This window comes from Microtus oregoni, unplaced genomic scaffold (genome assembly GCF_018167655.1).
Source record: "Microtus oregoni isolate MIOR12 unplaced genomic scaffold, Mior012 000102F_ref0000329, whole genome shotgun sequence".
Taxonomy (NCBI): domain Eukaryota; kingdom Metazoa; phylum Chordata; class Mammalia; order Rodentia; family Cricetidae; genus Microtus; species Microtus oregoni.
Genome location: NW_024544716.1, coordinates 3,576,277 through 3,600,915, shown reverse-complemented (window position 1 = coordinate 3,600,915; position 24,639 = coordinate 3,576,277). Strand labels below are relative to the sequence as shown.

The following is a 24,639-nucleotide window of genomic DNA, read 5'->3' as shown; positions in this document are numbered from 1 at the left end:
CCCCTGCCCTGCCCTTCCTGCTGGCTTTAGTGCTCTTGTTCACCCTTCAAGTTTGGTCTCAGGACCCAGCATGGGGTCTCAGGACCCAGCATGTATTATTGGACCAGCCCACCTCTCTTGCCTGTAGTGACAGGAGCTTCTGAATTCACAGCTCGGGCACCTCATACAGACATAGTGTTTGCCAGGTGCTGGGCCCAAGGAGAGCAGGAAAGTCAGGAGATACTTTCCTTCTTCCTAGGGCCTCCATGCTGGTACCAAGACATGGACAATAAGCAAGAAAGTCAAGCAATAGGATAGGGCATGACTGCAAGACCTACATGGAGAGGCAGGCACAACAAAGATATGGCCTTCTGAGAATGATGGATGGACTAGAAAGAGTCCAGCCCCTCAGAGATCGGAAAGAAGGGTGCTCCTGGTGTGAGCAACTGATATTCAGGCTCAGGCCAAAGCTGATGGGTTTCGAGATCTTCAGGTCTTCAGGTGATGCTGTGGGAGCTCCTTCAGCTCCTTTAGCCAATAGTTTTTAAGATGCCCAATTGGGTGTGGTCTCTTATACTGTAAATGCAGCTGTAAAGCATGCACTCACCTTCTTGCTTTGGGTCCTCACTTCCAGCTGCTAGACTCTGTTTCTATTTCTCTGTTTGCGCAGAGGACTGTGATCTAACATAGTGATCTGTGAGTCTCCCCTAAATAAATAACCCTTTATTATATGTAATTCTGAGCTAGTGTGGGATTATTTTGTATCTTCCACCATGAAGATGAGACCACACATTGCTTATGCAGGGGGGGATTTTCCCCCATATGTTCCTTGCTCCATACATTACTTTCAGTTACAATCCAGAAATATAATAGATGAGACCATGGAGACCCTGGGCAGTAAAGGTCTTGCCATACAAGCCTGGGGTCCTGAGTTTGAGCCCCTGACCACACCTAAAAAGCTGGAGATGGTGGCACACACTTGTAATCCCAGCACAGATGAAGTGTCGCTGGGCAGATCTCTGGGTCTTGCTGGCTGGCCAGCCTAGCAGAATCCATAATTCCCAGGTCAATGAAGAGACTGTGCCTCAAAAACAAACAAATCCAAAAAAACAAAGTAGCGGCACCTGAGCAATGAGTGTCATTCCAGGTTGACCCCTTGGCTTCCATATATGCATGCACACATAACTAATCAGGATAGTGCTAAGAAAATCAACATAATGTTCCTTTGCTGACTTTTATGTACGTAATCATGTTAGAAGGAAAAAATGACTATACTGAAAAAACCCAACATAGTGAGTGACATCATGAACGTCATTCACGCAGACAAGCTCATTCCCACATACTGGTTAAGATGTTGTGAGTTGCAGCTGCCCATCATGTGCCCTGGCCCAGGAAGATCTGCTAGACTTTGCCGCTCTTCACACCCAGATGTGTCAAGCTGCTTTCACCCAGAGCTGATTGAAGGATGCTTCTAGATTATTCTTAATTCCGAAGCGATTCATTCATGCTAAACCACAGATAAATAAATAGTTATGAAAAGCTTTCAGTGTAAGAACCATTTTGGCATACATATTTTAGGATCCCATTTAAAGGATTCCCTTAGTTGAAGCATTGCTAAAATATCAAATTATCATAAATCAAGATAATTCAGCAGAAACTTTAATTTCTTTCCATCTTTAAAAAAACCTATCAGAATGTGGTGATGCACACCTGTTATCCTGGAACTCAGGAGGCAGGGGCAGGAAGAGCGGGAGTGGAGTGAATACCAGCCAGCCTGGGCTACACAGTGAAACCTTGTCGCAAGCAAGCAAGCAAGCAAACACACTACCTAAGTGTTGTTGTGTGTGTTACAGCTCAATTGTAGGACAACTGTTTAGAATCCCCCAGGGAGGAGTTACTCAGTGGTAGAGCACCTGCCTAGAATTCCCCAGTGAGGGGCTGGGGGTGTGGCTCAGTGGTAGAGTCCTTGAGGCATACTTCCAGCTTAAAAAGCAATGTCAAATATTGGTGTGTCAGCATGATTTGTTTGAGACAGACTGTAGTTTTTGCAAATCTATTTATGGTTGTTCAACCTTATCTGGGTAGACGTAGAAAAGTGTGCTAGTACTGTACAAGTCTTTCCATTCTTTCCTAGTTTGTGAATGATTAGCAATTGAAAATAATGAATTTCAATCTTAAAGACACTATTAAAATTCCATAAATCATGTATGAACTGAAATTCATACCAATCAAACAAAAAGGTAACACCACAGAGTTTGCTCTGTTTTAAATTTTAAACACAAATGAACTTTCAAGTGCCCACTTCAGGTGACGGAGTCGAAGTGACAGAAGTTCAGGTAATTTGTCTTGGCTGTCACTGGGCCTTCCTTGTTTGCTCTAGATCTACTGTTTAAACACAGAGCCGTGCCGCTCAGAGCACTTGGAGACAGTGACTGTGCCTGTGTTGATACTGAGCAACCCGCTGTTAAAACACACGGATGCCCTTGAGTCTGTGTGTCTGAAGAACCCGTCTCTCCTTTTCAGCAGTTTCCCTGTAGGAATCATTGTGTATTCAAATGTAAGGGAAAATGTACTAGTCAAGACTCTAAGTAGTGGTGGCAAATGGGTTCAGATCTAGACTAATAGAAAACGCTCAGATTTCAGGAAGGACTAGATATCATTATTATTTTTATAGGTGTGAATGTTTTCCTGCATTTATGTTGCTGTTCCACGTGTGTGAAGTGCCTGTGGAGGCCAAAAGTGGGTGATGGATTCCCTGAAACTAGAGTGAGAGGTGGTCGGTCATGAATTACCATGTGGGAATCGAACCTTGGTCCTCTTCACTGCTGAGCCACCTCTCCAACCCCAGAAAGAAGTATTGTTTAATTGCTGACATAATTTGGAGTGGCAGACACATTGAAATACAAACCAGCTCTAGGCACTGTGGGTCTACTGTCTGCAGCTGGTGGGGGCGGGGGTGTTTTCTCCCTCTCTCTGGATGGCCATCGCCGTCTGGACTGTGATGGATCATAGTGGGAAGGAGTTGACAAGAACCACAAAGGGGTCCTGTAGATCATGATAACTGGGTGTGAGTTTGGCCTAAGATCAACGCACTCCTGTGCAGCCAGGAAGAGAGGCCTTCCAACCATGGAACATTGCTAAGGATCCACAAAATTCCAAAATATAGGGGTGTCCTTCCCACCAGACTGTGATCTACTTGGGTGGACAGGCAATGGATTTCATGCACCTTTGCTGTTAAGGTTTGGTTGTGAAGTGTCCTGCCAAACACACTGAAGGTTTAGTCTCCAGCCATTGGATCTAGTGAGAACCAGTTTGATCCTGAGGGCTCTGAACTGACCATAGTGATGCCATTATTTAGAGGTGTTGGGATGTAGGAAGCTGGGCCTGGCTGACAGTGTTGATGATGGGGTTTGTCCTTGCAGAGGTCACCTTGTGTCTAGTTTCTCCTTGTCTTTCTTGCTTGCTGTGAGCTGAACATCTCAGAACTACCACACTCATTCTCTTGGTGTGGAAGAATTGTCTATATTCTGTCAATCATGTTATAAATAAACGCTGATTGGCCAGGAAGGAAGTATAGGTGGGAAAACCAGACTGGAAGTAGAAATGATGTAATGAGAACAGGAGAATTCTTAGATGGAGGAAGTTGATTCCTCCCATTCCTGCTCAAACCACCGAAGCAGCAGGATATGAGCTGCCCCACTGAAAAAAGGTACTGAGCCACATGGCTAACATAGATCAGAAAAATGGGTTAATCAAGATGTGAGAGTTAGCCAATGAGAGGCTAGAGCTAATGGACCAATCAGCTTTGTAACTTACATAGATCTATGTGTGATTTTTCTCTGGGACTAAACAGCTGGGGAACTGGACAGGACAAAAACCACAACAAGCAAGCCGGCCCCATTCATGTTACACTCTCCCCCGCAGTATGCTCCAAGTCACCATGGGTCCGTGGGAATGGAGCTGGCTCAACCGTGTATCCCTGCTGTAAAACAGGGAGCAAAAACAAATCTTCCTTTTCTAAGCTGCCTCCCTCAGGTATTTTTTCACAATAACTCACACACATTTTTTTTAAACCCAATGCTTTAGTTTCTTTTACTGTTGTTAATGAAACACTCTGGCAAAAGCAACATGCAGAAGGAAGCATTGACTTTGGCCTCTGATCTGGACACTACAGTCCACCAAGGCCGGGAAGGCACCGCAGCAGGTGGCTGATAGCTGGCTGATCACAGTGCATCCACACTCAGGAAGCAGAGGGCAGAGAGTGACGAACGCTGATGTTTGGTGTTCTTCCTCCATTTTCTACAATCCAATCCATGATCTCATGCCCAGGGAATGGTAGCACCCACAATTAAGATGGGGGTTTCCCACATTAATTGACCTAATTCACATCATTCTCTATATGCATACCCCGAGGCCCATCTCCCAGGTGACTCTCGAGTCTGTCAAATCTACAAGAAGCACTAACCATTGTCTCCAGCATGTTCCCCTGTGCTTATGGGAGACTGACCCGCAGGCCATACAGATGCATAAAGATTAACGTATAACCCACAATTTGCAGGGACTGGCCCGGGAAGTGAACAAGTTGTCTCCAGTACAAGTTCAGGGACCAGGCTAGAAAACCATAGTTGAGTAACAGTGGACTGGGCTTAATTAATAACTGGAAGTATCCACAATTATGCTTTCAACTTAGGCCTTAGGAGGATGCCAATACTTACTTTTAAGCAACCACACAGGGCACCTAATGCGGGTTAGCATGTCCACAGCCTCCCCACACCAATAGGGCACACTCGAGGCTTTCGCTACGTTTTCATTCTCAAAAGCTTCCCATCCCTTTGTTTCCCTTTGAGTGTCTGCCAAACAGGAGGTAGAGACTGACTCCCTTAACAGGACCCAGCTGTTTCTGGGTGAAGAGCCGCTGCATGTGTTCCGGCTGGGGTGGGCTTCTTTTTATGACCATGCTCAACTCCTTGCATAACAAACAAGTGAATGAACAGATTACAACTTTGCCACTGGAAACTGTCTGGAGTCACGGAAGTGCTAAAACAGATGAGGGGAAACCAGCAGGAGCAGCGGCGCAGCGGCAGCAGCAGAGACTGACATGGTGCAGGCCTGCAGGAGGCATATATCCCTCCGAGTCTATGTCTGTTTGCCAACCTCCGCATGTTCAGTGCCTTACAGACATGAGAGCCTGCTATACAAAGGTGTGTTCGGGGGTACACGTTCAAATAATAGCATAGCTTTTAAAAATGCGACTTTATTTAAAATTAATGTTACGTGTGTGTTTGTGCATGTAAGCGCAGTGGCTGAAGAGAACTTACATTCCGGGGAACCAGAGCTGAGCCAGGTGTAAGCTGCCTGGTGTGGGAGCTGGGAACTGAACTCGGGTCCTCTGGAGCTGGGAACTGAACTCGGGTCCTCCGAAAGAACAACAAGGAGCTATCTCTGCTGAGCCATCTCTCCACCCACCAGTAAAGCCTTTGAAGTTGCACTTTGAAGTGTTTCTCTAGCTTTCCAGAAGGGCCATAGAAATTTGCTGGGGTATTCAAAATGGGGGAGCACTACCGAGCTCCCCCTTTTCACCAACTGCGTCATTTCCAGCCCCTTCTGCTCCTTGAGTTACACTTCTCTGGTATCTAATGGTGCACACAGACTTGTGGTATGCTCATTGGGTTTTTGAATTCTTCTTATAAACATTGCGTATTTTTACTTTTTCATCGCTATTCCCGCTCCCACACTGTGCTATTTCCACATCCTTAATGCTATAATTCTGTCATATGCTTTAATAGATGGTATGCTATGTCTTGCTGTTAATTCTCATTTTTCAGAACTTTCTGTGTATTTTCCTCTAAAAGGGTTTAGATAGAACTCAAGTCCTAAAATAGTTGACAAGTATGATCTTGCATGTAGTATTACCAGACAATAACACACCTCCCATAAGTCTGTCTCTTTAACTAATTAATTTTCTTCATTTATAAATTTCAAATTAATTATTTTGGATGCTGGGAATCCAATCAATGACATGTTATAAAAGTGCTCTACCACTGAGTCATGCCCCCAGCTCCTCACTGAGGGATTCTAGGCAGGGGCTCCACCACTGAGCCACACCCCAGCCCCTCACTGGGGGATTCTAGGCAGGGGCTCTACCACTGAGCCACACCCAGCCCCTCACTGGGGGATTCTAGGCATGGGATCTACCACTGAGCCACACCCCAGCCCCTCACTGGGGGATTCTAGGCAGGGGCTCTACTACTGAGCCACACCCCAGCCCCTCACTGGGGGATTCTAGGCAGGGGCTCTACCACTGAGCCACACCCCAGCCCCTCACTGGGGGATTCTAGGCAGGGGCTCTACCACTGAGCCACGCCCCAGCCCCTCACTGGGGGATTCTAGGCAGGGGCTCTACCACTGAGCCACACCCCAGCCCCTCACTGGAGCAGTAACTGAGAACTCACACCTTGAGAAACAACTACTGTGTACCCTTGACTGACCCGGAAGTCTCTTGTAGACCAGACATGTCCCTAACTCACAGATCCTCTGGCCTCTGCATCTCTACCAGTGGGATTAAAGGAGTGTACCACCAGATCTTTCAGTTCTTCTAGTTCTTCTCCTTTTTCTTTCTCTCTCTCTCTCTCTTTTTTTTTTACCTTTATTGGACTTGAGAACTTTAATTTTTTTTTATTTGAGAAACTCATTCTTAATTTTACTTAGAAATTCAACATTTTTTCCCCAGTGATCTCTCAACTTTTATTGGTCCCTCAGTCCCCAGGGGTAGCCTCCTTCTCAGCCTCGGTGCCTCAGAACTGTGGTGTCATTGGTCTTGGACACCACTTTGCCATCCATGACCATGTGGGTGGTTGTCCTCTGGACAATGTGCAGAGTTACTCGAGTCCAGGGCATCGCTGAGACTGAAGCCTGCTCCGTCTTCCAGCAAGCAGCGGTAGGTGGTGATCTCGGACTCAGGCTTGACCTTGATGTTCATCAGGGCTTCGTATTCCTGGGTCTGGTGCTGCCCCTCTGCCCGGGTTTGTGCCAGCTCTGACTCCAGATGCAGAAGGACTCCATTGAGCTGCTCCATCTGTGTGTTGTATCCGGCCTCCAAGCTGATCTTCTGATTTTTCATGGCATCTAGGTCAATCTCCAAGGCCTGGAGGGTGTGCCTTAGGTCCGTGAGTGTGGCCTCAGCACCTCTGATTTCCACAGACTGGGTAGTGACTACCGTGGTGCTCTCCTCTCCTCAGTCTGCTGGCATCGTACTTGTCTAGTTCCTCGTGGTTCTTCTGAGCCAGCTTCTCATACTGGGCCCGGATATCAGCCATGATCTTGCTGAGGTCCTGGGATTTGGGGGCATCCACTTCCACGGTCAATCCAGAACTGGCTATCTGGCCTTCCATAGGAACCATAGACTTCCTCCTCATGGTTCTTCATGAACAGCAGTTCCTCCTCAAGGGCTTCAATTTCTGTCTCCAGCTGCAGCTTTGTGATGTTGGTGTCATCCACTACCTTTCCGAGTCCATGGATGTTGCTCTCCACAGACTGGCGCATATCAAGTTCCGTCTCATACTTGACTCTGAAGTCATCAGCAGCAAGACGAGCTTTGTTCGATGATATCATTGTCCACAGAATTCACAAAGATCTCAGGCTTCAGGCCCTCGATGGTCTTGAGATGGTGGCCCCAGTCTCTGATGATGCCCTGGGACCCCTTCTTCTCCAGATGTTCTGGGATTTTGCTCTCTAGTCTCCTGTTCTCAGTCTTCAGGCTCTGCACCCTGTCCAGGTCATCCATGTCTTGCATGGTCTCTTTTTTGGTCTGGATGCCACCAATTCCAACCAGGCCTGCAGACCCCACAGAGCCACCACAGATGCGTGTGGAGCAGGACATGGAGCTCCAGGAACCGGAGCCCCCGGCACCTGCATAGACGCTGGCCACGCTGCTGGCAGGCCAGACCACTGGCTGGGTGTCCATACAGAGCCCAGGGACCAGTAGTTGGTGGAAAATGTGGTGGAGCAGGTGGCGAATCTCATGTTTTCTGGAGAGGAAAGCGAAGCGAGAGACGAGGACAGGAGTTTGGACGGCTGTCAGAAATTTAACTTTTAAAACATTTATCCAAACAAGGTCATGCTATGCTCAGTCTGGCTTCAACCTGAGATCCCTTGAGCATTGGGAATATGGGAGTGTGTCACCACAGACAGTAATAATTAAATTTAGAAAGCTTCAACTGTTAATTATTTTCAAGTTTTTTTATTATGTTATTATTTCTAATTTTGATTAGTCACAAGAAAGTTTCATAAATTCCCACTATCATTTGCCAATTATTTAAACTTACTTCATTTATTTTCTCCCTGTATACAGCCATGACTGGTATCTATATGTATATATATACATATCAATATATATGTTTATATACAAATATACATATACATACCAATTATACTAATATTTATAATTACTATACATATGTTAATATTTGGTGAATATTATTATGCACAGTAATATTTTTTCTAATCTTTTGTGAATAAGTAGGAATAATTCCCCTTCTAGCACACAACTCCTATTTCAATTCTGTTGCTTATCCAAATATTGCCCATTAATGGTTGTCTCTTTTTCTCCTGCAGGGTATGATCCAGGATCAGGTACTGTCTTGAGTAGCTTGGTCTGTGCAGCCTTCTCAGTCTTTCTTGACCTTCAGTCTTGAAGAGCATAAGCTACTTAGTTCTCTTTCATTTGGGGCCATGTCTTGATGCCTATGTGTCTAGATCTGGTTTCTACTCTGTAAGGAATGACTAGTAAACAAGACTGTGCTCCTCTCACTGTGTGCAGTTAGGTAGCACTTGGGTTGGTTTGTTCCAGTATTGGTTTTCTTTTCTTTGATTATTTGGTCAACCTATTTCTTTCCTCACCTTTGTAATCAATAGCTAATTTGTGCGGAGATAGTTTTATGCTTTATGAATTCTTTATGCTTCATCAATATTCACTCATTAGTTTTTTATATGCTGATGATTTTCTAACTCTATCCTTCATTCTATATTAATTATTATTATACTTACCATTTTTCTTTTTATTTCCTTAATTAACAATAGTATATTAATTTATAGCCCTATGACATCATAGGCTTTAGTCTGTTACTGTCATCACATAAAAATATTTTGACATTCAAATTTGTTAGAATTTGACAATGTGGATCTTTTCAATCTAGCTTTTGTCTTCTTTGACATGTCTTCATGAATCTTTTCATGCTTTTTTGTTTTCTGGCACAGAAAGATATTTCTTTCAGGTTCATTTAATACTTTTCCTGCCCCAGCTTAGAAATATTTTAAATAGCCTACCTAGAGTAAACCAATCAACCAAACAACCAAACAACTAACCATTGAGCCAACCAAATTAAATAAGCAAGCAAGGAAGCAAGCAACCAATAAGCCTATGAACCAAACAATTAACAAGTCAGCCAACAAACAATCCAACCAGCTAACCAACTAACCACTAACCAACCAACCAACCCACCAAACAATTAACCAATGAGTCAAGCAATCAAGCAAGAAGGGGAGCAGGCAACTAACTAACAAATGAACCAACTAACCACCAAAAACTTAACCAACCAAACAACCAACCAACCAAACAACCATTCAAGCAAAACACCAACCAACCACAGTCTACTAACTAGCTATCCAACCAGGCATAAACAAATTCTGATTCTTAGTTGATCTTAAATTTAGCAGATTTCCTTCTTATAATTGGGAATGGGTTAGAATTGTGAACCTATTTTCTCTAAGTTTAATGACTGATCAAATAAATCCAAATAGTGATGACAATGAGATTTTAGCTTCTAATTGTTGTGGAAAAGAAGCAATTAAAAATTTATCCTGTTGCATTGGAGTGGAGTCCAAAGGAGCAGTTTAAATCATGGTTTTTAATGTCTACATCTGTGGATCTATCTACCAGTCCACCCATCCACCTATCCATCTACCCACCAACCTGCACACACACACATCCATCCATCCATCCATCCATCCATCCATCATCCATCCATCCATCCATCATCCATCCATCCATCCATCCATCCATCCATTTTTCTATCCACCTATGTCCCATCTCTAGATATGGAAATATTATTGAAATGAATATGCTGTGCAGTGTGAATACACACTCCATATTTCTCAGCAGTGCCTGCTGAGAGGACCTAGAAGCAATGACAAACCAGAGGCAATGAACACATCTTGTGCTAAGATTGTGATTTTTAATTATTCATCACAATTAAATTTTTAAAAAGTTGAGCCTTCTTTTGTGCATAGGAAAATTCTCCAGTGCTATATCGAGTTTACAGCTGCATTTTGTGTGTCTCATTGCCCAACAGAACTTTCTCATGACAGGAATCTTTTGTATCTTTCCTGGCCGGAATGGCATTGACTGGATGCACCATCATAACCAATGAGACTAAAACCCTGATTTTCTAGTTTAACTATAATCAGTTATATTAGCTACTTGTGGTTAGTGGCTACCCTATCCGACTTTGGGTAAAGTTTTGAGATGTTTGTGTGTAAGTATGAGAGTGTTTGAATTTTTTTTCTTTTAATGATATTGTCAGATGTCCAGTATGGATATTGAGTGTGTTATCTTACATGTTTTTATATTGTACTATGAACATATATTCAAGGTTACTAACACTATTGGTCCAATTCATTTTGTTCAAATGTGATATTGGACCCTTGAGTAGAACATGTTTTATATATTCACATGTATATAGTATACACATATATATCATCAAATTTCTCAATGATGTTGAATAGGTCCTTTAGATTTTGCTCTCTGTACCTGGTAAAGGCTTGGGAGGGAAAAGATTCACATTGACCACTGTCTACCTTGTTAAATATTCATCTTATCATCTCAGATTTATTTTTGTTTGTGTTTGTCTGGCAAGTGTATGCTCATCACTTTTCCTGGCACGGAGAAAGACCTTAATATTTATTTGCTGTATGAATAAATGTATGAATGCATTTTCTCAACTTTTCAGAACATTTTGTTGTAGGTGTGCTCCTTTACAAGATCAAAAATCTGCACTTTGTGTTTGACCCACCCCAAATCTCTCTATGGAGACATTCAACTCATTTCCATTTCATGCTCAGCTGTTTAAAAGGCTTTCTTCTGTTTATAAGAAAGTAAAGTCCATCCTGTCTTATTGCCTTTTAGGTAAGAATTTTGTTTCCAGAAATCTTTTCCACCATAAAGACTTTTACTTTCATGTTACCTTAAGAAATACTTAATTTTCATTTTTTCTTTGATGATGCTGTGGATTAAACCTGGGGCCACCTGCGTGCTAGCCTAGCGTTCTAGTGAACCACATCCCTAACCCCATTTCTCCTTTTTCATTGCTTCTCCACTACTCTTTTGTTTTTTTTAAACAATATTTTTATTAATTCTTTGGGAATGTCATACAGTGCATTTTGATCCTAGACATTCCCTTCTCAATTCCTCCCAGGTCCATCTCACCTCCCTACCCACCCAACTTCATGTTCTCCATTTCTTTTGAGCCTGTTTTGTCTGATTTATGTTACCAAATACTCTTAGGGATGGGACCTGCCTGGAATTTGTCCACCTACCCAATGTTACACCCTTAAAGAAAATGGACTCTCCTTCTCCCAGAAGCTATCAAATGTCCACAGCTCTTCATCTAGGGGTGGGACTTCCTGCCCATTGTCCAAACTGCATACTGGGATTTTGTCTGGCTTGAGGTTATGAAGAACTTGTGAATGACGTCATAATTGTTGCGTATCCATGCATGTAACTGTCCTTCTGTGTCTAGGAGACAGTGTTTCCTGTAGTCACCCACCACCTCTCACTTTCTATTCTTTTTTAAAAAGTATTTTATTAGCTCTATACTTTAATTGTAACCATTATAGATATGTGTACAGTGTGATAAACACACACACATTTATTTATAGTGTAATGACTTAATCAGGGTATGATTTTCACATCTTTAAGCATTAAATTTTGAGTAACGTGTAATAATTGTATATATTAATGTGATCCATCTAGAAAAGAGCTTGAAGGTACCAAACCCAGACACATGCTAAGGAGATGGAAATGTCATTCATCCTGATCTTATTAGTATGTATGGTGCACCTGCACCGAAATAGCCGTCCTGGTGATAGTTAAGGCAGACTCAGACCTGGTCAAAGTACCAAAGAGTAAGCGACTGAAGAGTACACAGCCTTAAATGTGCATCTTGTCACCTCCTTCTCACAAGGTCCAGGGAATATTCCAGAAGACGGGGCAGAAGAAGCTTAAGAGCAGGAGGAAGGTGGAGACCTGTCATGGACCGTTGCCATCCGGCTATGACATTGCTGTTGCAGCCATGGACACACAGCTGCTATAGGCACCTGCACAAGGGTGAGCCCTCCAACTATGCACCATGGATAGAGGAGGTGCCCGTGAGGAATTGTCCCTCAGTATGCTCAGGGGATTAGTTCCAAGACCGTGTGCATATACAATCTATAGATGCTGGATTCCTCTTACGGAATGACTTTGTGTTGGTGAGTAATTCTCACTTCCTCCTTACATGTCAGAACCATCTTCGGATTCCTTTGTGTAGACTCAGGCACAGTAAATTCCAGTGTTACTCTTCGGGACTTTCTGGATTTTTTTTTCCCCTGAATATTTTCAGAAGACAGTAGGTTGAATACACTAGTATGGAACCCACAGATACAGAACGCAGCTGTTTACAGATGTACACTTCCCAGCACAGGGTAAACTTGAATTATGAAGTTACTTGGGCAGTTTTGAGGGGCATAGCCTACCTTACCTTTGACCTCTTGTGGGCAGGTTCACTGCTTGGGAAGTGCCAAAGGCAAAGGTGGGCCTCCCTTCTGTCCTCTGTACCCGAGGGCTGCCATGAATCAGGACATATTGCAGTGGGAAGATCAAGATGTGCCACTGGACACGTGGAACAGTGACTAAGCCAGTGATGGAGGTGAGGACCACAGGCAGCCTGGGCTGGGAAGGATGCTCCTGGGCTCATGCTTCTGCCCTGACATCTGACCAGCTACAGGGAAGGATGCTCCTGGGCTTATGCTTCTGCCCTGACATCTGACCAGCTACAGGGAAGGATGCTCCTGAGCTCGTGCTTCTGCCCTGACATCTGACCATCTACAGGGAAGGATGCTCCTGGGCTCCAGTTTCTGCCCTGACTTCTGACCAGCTACAGGGAAGGAAGCTCCTGGGCTCATGCTTCTGCCCTGACATCTGACCAGCTACAGGGAAGGATGCTCCTGAGCTCTGGTTTCTGCGCTGACTTCTGACCAGCTACATCTGCTTGCAGAATCCACCCTTGCCTGCACATGCTCACCTTCAGGGGAACAAAAAAATCCTGGGAGTCGCCCTGGCAAGGATGTTCACCAGGAGTGGGATCTGATCAAATACTAAGCTTTAGGCTCCTCTCAATGGGATACACAGTTCAAATTCAATGCATTGCTGGAACAATTTAGAGGAGTAACACAGCCTGTGTCTGACCACACACTGAAGGCTACACCCCTGGGCTGGGAAATCATAGATATAACTATATTTCACTGTATACACATGTAAATTTCTCAAGAACAAAGACAAATTAAAAAAGATAAAATACATAATCGGCACAGATTTACCTTAAGATAAATAAGTTGGCAAGTGATAAAACATTTTTAAAAATTAAAATTAAACCCATAAATGCTTTAATCTACATGCCGGGCCTGGGCATGGTCTGCCAAGATCTCCTTTGGTCATTTGGAAAATCCTTGATAATTTCATCTTTGAACTTCCATATTGTGTGTGGAGTCTGGAGGGACCATGGTACCCATGCATGACTGGGGCAGATGCTTTGATAGCAGTGAGCTCAGGTTGTTCATGGTAACAGATTAACAGAAAAGCAGTGAGGGGGCACCAGCAGCAGCCAAAGGCCAGGGAACAGCATGGATCTGAGGTACTGGCAGCTTATTTTTGGGTCCTTGGATCTTGTCCCCTGTGATGCTTTGAATGATTAATGTTCCCCAGAATTTTGAGCATTTGAATGCTTATGCCCAGTTGCTTATGCTGTTTGGGAAGGATTAGGAGGTGTGGCTTTGTTGGAGGAAGTGTGTCCCTGGGGGTGTGCTTTGAGAGTTTAAAGCCTGGCCCCATCCTGAACTTATTTTCTCAACTTCCAGTTGCAGCTGCCAACCTCTGCCCTGCTAGTGTGAGAGCTCCTTCTGTCTATGTGTGGCTTTTATTGGTTAATGAATGAAGAACTGGCTTGGCCTATAGCATGGGAGGAGGAAGGCAGAGTCAAAGAGAAGCTATGGAGCTGCCGGAGGTAGATGCTGTGAACTTTACCTGGTAAGCCACAGCCACGTGGTGATATACAGATTAATAGAAATGGGTTACATTAATATAAGAGTTAGCCAATAAGAAGCTCGAGCTAATGGGCCAAGCAGTGATTTAATTAATACAGTTTCTGTGTGATTATTTTGGGTCTAAGCTAGCAGGGCGGCCTGGAACCAACCAGTGGTCTCCTCCAACACTCTGCCATCACAGACTCTACTCCTCTGGAATCGTAGGCCCAAATAAATCCTATCTTCTGGAAGTTGCCTTGGCCATGGAGTTTTATCACAACAGGAAAGTTAGCAATCCATTCTTTTTTGTGGGTACAAATATTAAAGCTTTGGCCTGAATATCTGGATATGACTGGTGGAACCTTAAACAACATGTTCTGCAAGTCAGTTATTTGCAAAATAAAATTGCAAGCATGCTAATCACAATAAAGCACACTGACAACTTGTCAGAAGCTGTATTTAGAATTTCTGGTTCTAAAATCTCTTATCCACAGGCTTTGACCTAAGCATCATCACGTTTGGTGCAGGAGGATGCTGGGTTCAAATGACACTTCAGATAACCCCTCTAGTATTGAAGGAGTGCCTTTTGTTTATTTATTTACTTTAGAGAATTCCATATATGAGTACAACATTTATACCATTCCCCCTTTTCCTCTTCTCTATCCAATTCCTCCTGTGTTCCCCTGCTCCCTCTCAAATTCATGGCCTCTTTCTCTTGAATCATTATTTTTACATATATATGTATATGTAACAAAACCCATTTATTGTTCCTCACTTGTATGTGATTTCAAGGCTGCTCATTCTGTATTGGATAAGCGATTAGGGAGTGATGCTTCTTCTGTGGTCAAGAAACTTTTGCAGCAGATGGAGACCATTACAGAAATCCCAAACTTGTTGAAGTACAAGAACAATGGTGTTGGGGTGCTCAGCCCCAACAGATACATCTATCAACACATTCCCTACAGCTGAAGTGCAGGGGATATTGTGGAAGAGAGGGAGGAAAGGCTGTAAGAGTCAGAGAACAGGACATCTGCCGTGAGACAGTGCTCTCTGTCTGAGATAGGGACACTGCACCTATGACATCTCAACAATATGGCTGCCTACACAAGACAGGTTGACGTATTAACGTGGAGAGGAGGAAACCTCATAGTGCCTCACCTCTCACTACAGGCAATTAATGACGGCTGAGAGACGATGTCATTCTAAAAATTATTTTTCCCTTGTAATTGAATACACACAGAGGAAAAAAATTGAGCAGGCAGTTTGAATTATGTTCAAACCCTGAAACCACTTTCGGTTCTGTATGTGACCCCCACAAGTTACAGGAAATGTCAGCGGAAGCATTGAAGTGCCATTATGTAAATTTACGTGGAAAATGAAACCCAGACTCACACAAAACTGGTTCCAAAGAAGAGTTAAAGCTTTTTGGAAAAAACGACTCCTTGAGAATCAACAGCTTTGGGTGTGCTCATATGTGTATTGTCTGTGAATCAGAGACTTGTCCCTTTGTGACCACAGATTGTGAAATCCAGACCATGTTGGGCACAGTTGCACCTATGGAAAATCAACCCCAACTGAACATCAATCAAATATTATTGAAAATAGGCCCTTGCCAAGATTGACAGGCTTACTTTCCATGGAACAATTGGGAGATGAATTTACTGGAAACAGAAATCTTAGTGATCCAATAAAAGAATTTACGAAAATCTTATGGTTGAAGTGTATCATTAATAAAGTATTCTCAGAGTCATTTACATTTGAATTTCCCTGATGGCTAAGGATGTTGAACAATTCCTTCAGTGTTTCTCAGCAATTTGAGATTCTTCTGTTGAGAATTTTTTAGATCAGCATCTCATTTTTAGATTGGGTTATTTGATATTTTAATGTCTAGTTTCTTGAGTTCTTTTTATATTTTGGAGATCAGGCTTTTGTCAAATGTGGGATTGGTGAAGATCTTTTTCCATTCTGTAGGCTGCTCTTTTGTCTCATTGACTATGTCCTTTGCCTTACAGAAGCTCTTCAGTTTTATGAGTTCCCATTTATTAATTGTCGTTCTCAATATCTGTGCTACTGGTTTTCTATTCTGGAAGTTATCTCCTGTGCCAATGGGTTCAAGGCTCTTTCCCACTTTCTCTTCTATTAGGTTCAGTGTAACTGGATTTATGTTGAGGTCTTTGATCCAAGTGGACTTGAGCTTTATGCATGGAAATAGATATAGATCTATTTGCATTCTTCTTCATGCTGACATCCAGTTAGACCAGCACCATTTGCTGAAGATACTTTCTTTTTTCTATTGTATAATTTTGACTTTTTTTTGGTAAAAAATCAGGTGTTCATAGGTGTATGGATTTATGTCAGGGTATTCAGTGTGATTCCATTGGTTCACTTGTCTCTTTTTATGCCAATACCAAGCTGTTTTTATTACTATTGCTCTACAGTAGAGCTTGAAATCAGGGATGGTGATACCTCCAGCAGTTCCTTTATTATACAGGATTGTTTTAGCTATCTTGTTTTTTTCTCATTGTTTTCTATATGAAGTTGAGTATTGTTCTTTCGAGGTCTTTAAAGAATTGTGTTGAAATTTTGATGGGCATTGCATTGAATCTGTAGATTACTTTTGGTAAGATTGCCATTTTTACTATGTTAATCCTATCAATCCACAAGCATGGGAGATCTTTTCATTTCCTGATAGTGTCTCCAATTTCTTTCTTCAAAGACTCAAAGTCCTTGTCATATAGGTCTTTCACTTGTTTGGTTAGAGTTACCCCAAGATATTTTATGTTGCTTGTGATTTCTTTCTCATCCCATTTATCATTTGTATATAAGAGGACTACTGTTTCTTTTTTAGTTAATTTTGTTTCCAGCCATATCACTGAAGGTGTTTATCAGCTGTAGGAGTTCCCTGATAGAATTTTTGAGGTTGCTTATGTATACTATTATGTCATCTGCAAATAGTGAAAGTTTGACTTCTTCTTTTGCAATTTGTAATCCCTTTTATCTTTCTTTTGTTGTCTTATCACTGTGGCTAGAGCCTCAAGCACTATATTGAATAGATATGGAGAGAGTGGACAGCCTTTTCTTGTTCCTGATTTTCATGGAATCACTTTGATTTTCTCTCCATTTAATTTGATATTGGCTGTTGACTTGCTGTATATTTCTTTTATTATGTTTAAGTATGTTCCTTATATCACTGATCTCTCCAAGACCTTTATCATGAAGGGTGTTGGATTTTGTTGAATGATTTTCAGCATCCAATGAGATGATCATGTGTTTTTTTTTCTTTCCTTTTTTATATGGTGGATTACATTGATAGATTTTCATATGTTGAACCATCCTGCGTCTCTGAAATGAAGCTTACTTGATCATGATAGATAATCTTTTTGATGTGTTCTTGGATTTGGTTTGTCAGTATTTTTTTTGGGGGGGGGGGCTTTCCATCAATATTCATGAGGGAAATTGATCTATAATTCTCTTTCTTGGTTGAGTTTTGTATGGTTTGGATATCAGGGTAACTGTAACCTCATAAAGAGAATCTGGCAATGTTCCTTCCATTTCTAGTGTGTGGAACAATATACGGAGTAATGCTATTAGCTTTTCTTTGAAAGTCTGGTAGAATTCTGTGCTGAGGTCTTACACCTGTCAGAATGGCTAAGAGTAAAAACACTAATGATAGCTTATGTTGGAGAAAATGTGGAGTAATGGGAATATTCCTCTACAGCTAGTTGAGTGCAAACTTGGAAAGCCCCATTGGGAATCAATCTTTCTCAAGACCCAGTGATACCAATCTTGGGTATATACCCAAAGAATACCCAATCATACTACAAGTATATTTTCTTGACTATGTTTATAGCAGTGTTATTCATAATAGCCAGAATCTAGAAACAAACCTAGATGTCCTTCAACTGAAGAATGGATAAAGAAAATGTGGTACATTTATACAATGGAGTATTACTCAGCTGTAAAAATAATGACATCATGAACTTTGCAGGCAAATGGATGGACCTAGAAAACAATCATCCAGACACAGACCCAGAGTATAAAATATAAATAAAAAATATATAAAATAACCTGGACCCAGAAACAGAAACATGATATGTACCTACTCATAAATGGATATTAGATGTAAAAGAAAGGATACCAGGCTATAATGCACAGCCCTTGAGAGGCTAAGTGGCATGGAGGGTCTAAAGAGAGACTCGTGGTTTCCCTGTAAGGGGCAACAGAAGAGATCTCCTGGGTAAACTGGGGGTGGGAACATTTGGGATCTGATTGGGTGGGTTGGGAGTGGGTTAGAGGGGAGAGTAATAAGAGAGATGTCTGGATGGGGATCATTTTGGGGTCAGGGTGAAACCTGGTGCCAGAGAAACACCCAAGGTTGCCCCCAGCTAAGACTCCTAGCAACAGTAGAAAGGGTGTCTAAACTGGACATCTCCTGTAATCAGATTGGTCACTACCCTAATTGTCATCAAAAAGCCCTCATCCAGCAACTGATGGAAACAGATGCAGAGATCCACTACCACACACTGGCTCAACTCCAGGAGTCTTGTTGAAGAGAGGGAGGAAAGATTGTACAAGCAGGTGAGTGGGGTGGGGGATTCAAAGTCATCAAAGGGAACACTCAGAAACAGTAACCTGAGCTCATAGCCACTCACAGATCCTGGAGCAACAGCTAGGGAGCCTGCATGGGATTGACATAGGCCCTCTGCATATGTGTGACAGTTATGTGGCTTGGTCTATTTGTGGGACTCACAGCAGTGGGATCAGGCCTGTCCCTAACACTTGGGTTGGCTTTTGGAAACCTCTTCCTCATACTGGGCTGCCTCGCCCAGCCTTAATGCAAAGGGAGGAACTTAGTCCCTATCTTAACTTGATATGTCACGCTTTGTTGACACCCATGGAAGGCCTACCCATTTCTGAGCAGAAACAGGAGGAGCAGATACAGGGAGGGCAGAAGGGAGGTGGGAGGAGGGAATGGGAGAGGAGAAAGGAGGGGAAACTGCAGTACGGATGCAAAATAAATGAAAAAATTAATTAATAAAAGAAAAATAAAGTATTATTTACTTTACAATGTAGGTATGACACAAAATAATTTAGGTTTGCTTTTGCTCATGTAATTCCAATATAAAAAACAGAGCTTAAATTTTTGATGTATTTATTTAGTGTGTGTGTCTTTGTGTGATTATAGACAACACGTGAGCATCTGTTCTCTCCTTCCACTGTGTTGGTTCCAACTCAGGTTGTCAGGCTCAGCAGAAAGTGTATTTCACAACTGAGCCATCTTGCCAGCCCAGTAACAGAGTTTTTTTTTAAATGGAAAAGATATTATATTCTCTTGTATCAGTTTTAAAAATCACATCAGTCCATGTGTCACACAAGTGATGCTCTTTGGCCACTTAAGGACCCTCCTCCAGGATCTATCTGTCTGTCCTTTGTAAAGTTACTGCTCTGTAGAGAGATGCTTCTGAGACCACATAAAGGGCACTTCTTACTATGCATTTGCCCACTAATCTCAGTACTACTATGACTGCCCTCCTCAGGTCTTGTCATGCTGTATGCTTAGTGCTGATGTTCTGTGCCAGTCATCCCCCCTGTTTCTCATTCTCTCTCTCTCCATACTTATCTCTTCCTTCTTCCTCCTCCTCTTCCTCCTCTCCTTCCTCTTCTTCCCCTCTTCTTTCTTCTCTTCTTTTCTTCCCCTTTTCTTTTTCTCCTTTCTCTTCCTCCTCTCTTCTTCCTCCTCTCTTCTTCCTCCTCTCTTTCCCCTGCCTTTTCTTCTTTCTCCCCTCTTCCTCTCCTTCCTCTTCCTTCCTCTTTTCATTCTTCTCTCTTATTCCTCTTCTTTCTCCTCCTCTTCCTCTCCTTGCTCTTCCTCCATCTCTTTCTCCTTCTTTCTTCTTCCTCTCCCTCTTCTTCCTCATCCTCTTCTTCCTCTCCCTCTTCTTTCTTCTTCTTTCTCCTTTCTCCTCCTCCTTTCTCTTCATCCTTCTCTCTTCTTCCTCCCTCTTCTTTCTCCCCTCTTCCTCTCCTTTCTCTTCCCCCTCTTCCTCAGTTTCTTCTTCTCCTTCCTTTCTCTCCCTCTCTTCATCTTTCTCTCTTTCTTCTTCCTCCCCTCTCCTTCCTCCTCCTCTATTTCTTCCTCCTCCTCTCCTTTCTTTTCCCTCTCTTCTTTCTCCTTCCTCCTCTCTATCTTCATCCCTCTCTCTTTTTTTCTTCTTCCTCATCCTTCTGCCACTGATTTTTCCCCCCTTCTTCTTACTCACTTGCAGTGCTGTGAAGGGAATCATAGCCTCCTGCTGGGTGCATTGTGCACAGCCTTCCCCCTTGTCTATTCATTCAAATATCTTTGACTTAGAACCATCTGCTTCATTCTTAGGGTTGAAATCCATCGCTGTTGTATTACTTGCTTTTGCCATTACAGTTATAAAATAGCCGACTGAAAAAGTGACACCAAGAAGGAAGGATTTGTTGGTCTGAGGGTACAGTATATCATGGTGAAGAAGGCATGGGTCAACTAACTGTTTGCTTTCCCTCTTTTTATTCAGAGCAAGACTGCAGCCCATTGGATTGCACCACGTACATGCAGGGCAGATCCCCCTCACTAGTTCAATTCTGGAAACAACTTCAAGGACATACAGGCATGTCTTCTCGGTGATTACAAATCTATTAGCATTGACACTGACCATTAACCCCCATAGATGTCATTTTCTGGCTCTTATTGCCCTTGGTTTAGTTAAGTTTAGTTTATTTCCAGGGTCTTTCAATGTGAAACCCCCATTATTCAACTCTTCAGGAATTTTCTGGCAAGCACCCATTTATCCCCCTTCCCTCTGATCCATCCATAAAAATTTCTCTCTTATGTGCACCTTTCCTGAAATCTCTAAAACCCTGGATCCAGGAGATAAACCAGGCATTGTGTCTTGACCAGGTCACGTAAAGGTGTTCTTTTGAGTAGCACTGATGACCAAGAGGCAAGGATTCATAGCTTACCAGCTTGGGTTGGGAGGTGAGTAGCAGAAGGAGTCTCCCCCACACAATGTCACCTTGTTTTTCTCTTCCCTGACACTGTGCTGATGGTTGTCTTTTGGATCCAGCATTCTCTTCATCCCAATTGGGAAGGAGGCAGCCCAAGGGACTTGCTTAAGGCTGAGGGTCCTGGCTAAGAACAAGGGTTGGGCACCATTGCTCTGTTTTACCGACTCTACCAGGCCGCTCTGGCTCTTGATCTAATCTTTGCCACGTTTATAATATAAATAATATATTTTATATTATATGCATGCAATAAGAATTAATGGAAAAAGAGGTCGTGAATTTGAAGGTGAGCAGGGTGGGATATGTGGGAGGGTTTGGAGGGAGGAAAGGGAAGGGAGAAATATCTTAATTAAATTGTATTATCAAAAATAATCAAAGATGCAACTTGAAACAGCAATTTTAAGGAAGAAGGGGTCGTCTGGTTCAAGGTTTGGGGGTACTGTTCATCATGGATAGAAGGTCATCATGGCAGTGCTTACATGGAGGCAGGACTACGAGGCCACTTGTTCACATCTCAGTGGACCTAGAAGATGAATGCTAGTGTCTAGTTGTCTCTCTCTTTAAGTCCTTTTTGATTTAGCCTGGAACCCCAGCTCAAAGGACAGTGTCCCCAAGAAACACTCTCACATCCAGATGTGTGCCTTGGTAATACCCCAGATGTTGCAGCGTCATCGTCGTCGTCATCATCATCATCACAATTATCATTTGAGAATTTCATACGTGCATAAAATGTGTTTAAATCAAACCTACCCCTATCCCTCCCCTCCAACTCCTCCTCCAATCCCCCCGAATGCTTCCCTCCCCCCGACTGCAGGTGATGCTTTGTTGCTTTAACTGGCTGAGCATTAGTGCTGCCTGTGTGTGCATGTACGGTCATCCACTGGAGTGTGGATAGCTCCTCAAGGGTCACATCTCTGAAGAAAACCAACTCCCTCTTCTCCAGGAGCCATCAATTGCCCAGAGCACCTTGGACACAGGTGAGACTTGGTGAGTCCTCTCCCCTTCCATGCTGGGTTGTTCTGAATCGGTGCAGGTCCTGCACATGTGATCATAGCCTCTGTGAGTTCACGTGGGCAAAGATACTGTCCTGTCTGGTAAATACTGTCTCACCACAGGCATGCGCTACCTCTGGTCCAGGTGCGTCTTAATCTAATCACGCTGATGATCAAAACGAACCAGCACAAAGCCTTGGGTTTTCTTGCCAGGCATTTCAGAGGATGGCATTTTAAGACTGAACCGTAAGCAGTATTTTTAAAAAGATTGGCTACACATTTAAAGTCATGCTGTTTAGTGTAGGAAACACAACATTCCTGATGCCTCGACACGTTATGGTGCATTATAACTTTAGTTATAAAGGCGGCTTCGGCTCGTTACAAAACCCACATTGATATAAGGGCAGAGTTTGTTCACACAAAACTCCAACGCTTACCAGGGATATGTTCACAGTGTTATCCTTTGTTATTAAGGAGACAAGGACTTAGACTTCTGCTTCTAGACTCTAGGCAGTGAAGCAGAGGCTTTGGCAGTCCCGGAGCTCTGTGGAAGGAACAGAGGGAAAGAGGGGATTTCTCAATCCTTCTGATCTGTGGAGATTGGATATATGTTTGCTGAGCAGAAATCGCTGTTTTCTTCCTCCCTTATTTTTGGTGCATGTAGTTGTCATTAAATCTGGATAAGGTCTTGCCTCTCTCTTTGTGTCCCCAGCTGCTCTTGTACCTTGTGTGCCAGTCTGAAATTGAGGTCAGGGCAATCCTGCCTCAGCCTCCTGAGTACTGAGATGACAGGCTGTGTAAGCCTACACCACCTTTAGAGAAAGGGCTGGAAGGCTAGTCTCTGGTTCCCAGTGACAGAATGTTTGTTTCCTGTAATATTTAATTGCCTTTCTAATGACAGAATTCTTAGATTCTTCTTAAATGTTGGATGCTTTTATTCATTTGTTCAGTAAAAGTTTATCGGGGCCAGAGAGCTGGCTCTAGTGTTTCAGAGTGCTTGCTGATCTTCCAGAGAACCTATGTTCGGTTCCCATTACCCATGTCAGGATGCTCACAACTGCCTGTAACTCCAGTTTCAGAGCGTCTGACACCTTCTTCTGGCCTCTATGGGCGTCCACACACATGCACACCCACACAAAAACAAATAATAAAACGATCTTTACAAAAGCATTTATTAGTTCCCTACATACGACATGAATAGTCAGTGTCGTTGAGGGCCGATATGGAGGGGTTGTGTCTAGTCGTTCAACATCATAGGCTGGCTTTGGGGACTTGAACTCCAGGGTTCTGCAATCATGGATCCACTGTGCTGGTGTTTTGTCAACTTGATACACAGTAGATTGTGCGGTGACGAACCCTCAGCTGAAGAATCGCCTCCATCAGACTGGCCTGTGGGAAAGTCTGTGAGTCTGTGGGAAACTTCTTGATGGATGATTGACATGGGAGGGCCCAGCCCACTGTGGGCAGCACCACCCCTAGGTGGGTGGTCCTGGGCTATATAATATGAGCAGGTTGAGCAAGCCATGGGGAGCAAGGCAGGTAGCAGCACCCCTCCGCGACCTCTGCTCCGGTGAGTTCCTGCCTTGTGCTCCTGCTCCGACTTCCCTTCCTGATGAGCTGTGAGTTCTAAGATATTTAATAAACACTTTCCTTTTTGAGTAGCTTTCGGTCATGGCATTTTTCACAGCAATAGAAAGCCACCTGGAGCAAGGTTCCTGCCTGGCTTCTCACCACGATGGACTGTGAGATGGAATTCAGAGAAGCCCTTTCTCCACCCAAGTTTGACTCACCACAGCAGTAGCAAAGCGAAGTAGGGCAGGCTGTGGGGCAACATAAGGGGAGGGTTTCCAGAAGTGAACTGCCTGGAATGTGTAAAGGCTATTGCTAAGACAAATAAAAAAAAATCATTAATGACTTAGGGGTATAATTTTGGGAGATGGAAACAGGGTGAAATTTTGTCTTAAACTAGAATTTTAAGCTTCTTGTTAGTTCGGTAGTCTATAAAATCTTCAGCAGTATTTTGGTTTGGATGGGAAATGTTTCCCAAAGGCCATGTGCAATTAACACATTGTGTAAGCACTCTACACCTCGCAAGGCCTTCCAGGTTCAGAGTTTCAGATCTTCCTGGCTTTGCACGAATGTCGGCTGTTATTCATGCAGGTTCCACCCCAGGGCAGCTGTTGGCAGCTACATCTGCATAGCACCTTTCAGGCTGTACTTCTGTCTCCCTGGATGTTTGTATGTCTTCCACAATGCAAACTCATTCCAACCCTTTCCTTCACTCAAGATGGGAGACTGTCTGGAT

At 43.1% G+C, this 24,639-nt stretch overlaps 1 pseudogene; it reads right to left on the bottom strand.

Annotated features, from left to right (window-relative positions):
* Window positions 1–6,759: 6,759 nt before the first annotated feature.
* On the bottom strand, window positions 6,760–8,001 carry LOC121443211 (annotated as a pseudogene).
* Window positions 8,002–24,639: the final 16,638 nt, after the last annotated feature.